This window comes from Corvus hawaiiensis, chromosome 3 (genome assembly GCF_020740725.1).
Source record: "Corvus hawaiiensis isolate bCorHaw1 chromosome 3, bCorHaw1.pri.cur, whole genome shotgun sequence".
NCBI classification, from domain to species: domain Eukaryota; kingdom Metazoa; phylum Chordata; class Aves; order Passeriformes; family Corvidae; genus Corvus; species Corvus hawaiiensis.
The window spans coordinates 76,018,411-76,022,150 of record NC_063215.1 but is presented as its reverse complement, the minus strand read 5'-3'; positions in this window follow the sequence as shown (position 1 = coordinate 76,022,150).

Below are 3,740 nucleotides of genomic sequence, written 5' to 3'. Positions count from 1 at the left end.
TCAGTTTTGTTTATATGAGTCTCTAATTGTGTCTTCTGTTGAAACTTGTTTTCTCATTTGTTTCAGATCACTTTTGGAGACATTGAACGTGTCCGAAAAAAATTTTTTGCAAACAATTTAATAATTATGTAGAGGTTCATCATATTTTCCACACTACTTGCTCAGGACTTTTGGAATTTGTCAGAAGTCCATCAGCTGCCCTTCTCCTTACATAGTTTAAGAGAATGAGTTCTTCGAATTTAATAAATAATGTATTTTAACAAATGACTGTTTTTACAAAACATGAGTATTGATATTCCTAAAAGAAAAAAAATCAGATTGTCATTTATTAATCATCATAAGCAATTTTGACAGCACCAAAAAATTTTTTCTCAAAAGCAATACATATCTTTGGAACAAAAATAATAATTGTCAAGAAATATGTTTATTGAGAAAATTTCACTAAGGTCTCAGCCTTCTTGCTGTGGTAATGATTTTTCAGTCTGTTGAAATTGAAATGTGCTATTCATATGCTGCCCTGTGAAGAAGAGCTAGTTGAGCATTGCTTGTTGGGTGGCCTTTGAAAACCTTGTCCACAGTAGCAATTTCAAACCTTGCAGAGGGGTTGCAGTTAGAAAAGATTTTCATTCACATGAAGTGATTTTTGTACACTGTGAAGTCTCATGTAGAAATGTTGGAACATCCCCAGCAGAGCTTGTTTTTGCCTTACACTACATGAGTGCATCTGGTCCGTGTGTGGTGTATCACCTTTTTTTCATAAATTGGTCTGCAGATGCAGAACAGATTCCTGGCTGGTGTAAACGATTCCTGTTCCATGTTCTTTGGGGCAGATCCTTTACTCTGGTAAGGATCTTCCCTGTGCTGTTTCAGTTTCCCTTGAAGGGGATTGGTTTCTATCTGTACATCTTTTTCAGGCTTGTATATTTTCAGGGGACTGGAAGAAAGAGCCATGTAGTTCAGATAAAATTGCTGTATAGCAAAACCTAATTAATTTAGTAGCTTACATTGCAGGGAAGTGAGGATCATGTGTGGGACTTCAAAGCTACAAATCAAATTCTAAATTCTTTATTATCTTTGTGTTTCAGTAAGAACTTCACCTAGAGTAGAAATGAGTTTTCTTTTTGAGGCTTTTTTGGGTCAGCACTATAAGTTAGGTCATCTGATATTTGCTTTTTAAAACTTTTCAAGGATCAATGGAGATCTCTTATTTAAGAAGTCTTTTAAGCCATATAGATTTTCAGACAGAAATTGAAAGGAAAATGCCTGTTGTTTGTCTACCCTGGGCCTCAGGCAATAGGGTGTAAATATGGGTAGTGAATACTGTGTGAGATCAAACTGGCGTTTTTTCTGAAGGTGAGAATCCAAGACAATATATACAATTAAAGCCAACAGCCTTGCCTACCAAAAGGAGTCCATGCCTTCTGGCATTCTCCACTGAATACCTCCTCTGTTCCTCTCCCATGTATATGCATCTCACAGTTTCTCAAAAAAAAAAAAAAAAGAAAGCGTAGTAGAACCAGCCAGTGCCAGTTTGTTTTCCATGTTTTCTTTTCTCTGTAAGGGATTAGTTGTAGTAACAGATTTCATGTGCCAGAAAGTGGGTGAACATTAACTATTTTGTCATGCACTGATCCTTCCCACAGCCCTGCAAAATTTGAAATGCAGGAATGGTTATTCATTAACATTTCTTTGTGTCTACAGGAAGTACATTTACTATGTAAACATGTTTTATATAGAACATACAGCTGTTTTGAACGAGCACTCAATGAAACCTAAGAGTACAGTGCCTACACTGCCACTTCAGAAACTCTGAGATACCATAGCATTGTGTTTTGGAAGAGTGAGCACACAAAGACTTGGTGGAAGTTTCTTTTAAAAAAACAAAAAAAATCTTTGATTTGCTTGATTGTTTTGCATCTAAAATGTATCTCCACACTGAACTATTAATGTGCAGTATTTAGAAGTGGGAGGGGGGGAGGAATGTGTTTCTTTGTGCTGATTTTAGTAGAGATCCCATTAAAGAAAGAAAAGTCAAGCACCATCAGATAGTCAGTTTTTGCAGACTGTGGAGTATATTGCCACCAGAAAAAAAAAAACCTTATAGCATGCAGAAAATATGCCTAGAATATCTAGAAGAATCACAGGGTGCTTGTTCTGAGAATGTCAGCCTCAAATCTGTGAGGAACTTTACTAGTAAAGCTACATCCTTGTGTAATAGATGGAATTGTCTCAGATACACCTCTCTGAGAGCAACTCCACTGGCTGCACTTCACTTTAAGAGCATTTTGTGGAAGTGGGATGTTTCCTGAAAAGGTGAGTAATGATTCTGTTTCCCAGAAACAGCAGTCAAACAGAGCTTTTTGGCTGGGCTGTTACCTCTAGGTGACTGAAGCTGGTTTGCCCCTTCAGAACTGCGGGATGGTGTATTTAGCAAGGCCCTTCTCAAACTGGCTGTACACTGTAAACATGAGCTGTACACATGGGCCCTCCCATGTCAAGGTTACCGTTCCTAAAGGATTCTAGGGCTGAGAAGCATAGGTGTGCTGAGGAGAGGGGTTATGTACAGCAGGCCAAGCCCCTGGACAGCTCTCCCCGGCACAGAGGGGCAGATGTGGAGGGACCGAGTTAGCCAGTACTTGGACCATGGGCTGCTACACTGGGGGTTTGTGTTTGACCTTCGGGTGAGAGAATCACAGAATCACTGAGGCTGGAAAAGACCTCTGTGATCATTGAGTCCAACCACTAGTCTAACACTACCTTATTTAACACTAAACCATATCCTCAAGTGCCACATCCACACATTTTTTTTAACTATTCCGGGGATGGTGATTCTATCACTTTCCTGGACAGCCTGTTACAATGCCTGACCACCATTTTGGTGAACAAATTTTTCCTAATATACAACCTAAACCTTCCCTGGTGCGCCTCAAGGCCAATTTCTTCTTCTCTAATCACTTGTTACTTGGGAGAGAAGACTGAGTCCCATCTGGCTACAACCTCCTTTCAGGTAGCTGTAGAGAGCAATAAGGTCACTCCTAAAAATCCATGCTCAGAAAAGTCCAAGATGGAAGAATGGAGTCCTGGTTGTCTAACCTTTTATTAAATGTTAAGGAAAGGGAGGGTTACTAATAGTTTTAATGGGAAAATAATACTGCCCTTAAACTGGCAGGATAGTACAATGACAGGAGATGACAATTAGATGTGCTCATAAATTTTGAACTAATGGCATCTTTGCAAAAGCAGAAGGTTAATTCTACACAGTTGATAAAAAAGAAGTTGAAAAAAAAAAAGCTGCAATTGAACCTTCAGGATATAATGCACTTGTGTCAACATGGACTCTGCCCAAACATTGTTCTGCTGTGGAAGCAGCTGGATGCCCTGCCCTCTGGTTTATATAGCACCAAAGGGAAGGGGTAGGGAGAGATGATGTGAGGGAAGAGGGAGGAGAAAAAGAGGCAGGAGGGAAGATAAAGCAAACCCAGCTCACATCTTCAACACCATGCTCTGAACTGAAAATGTTCTCCAGCTGACCTTCCCAGCACTTATTTCTTGATATTTAGGAACCTGAATCAGCAGAGAAAGAGTGTCTGTCTCAAAGTCACAGGCACTGTTACATGCAAGCCATTTTTCTGCTTCCTTTACAAATATTTTTCTCTGGGAGGGTAGGCAGTGATGGAGAAAGGAGCAGGGGAGAGTGTAATGGCTATTTCTGTCTGGCCTCTAATATTCAAGGTCTAATT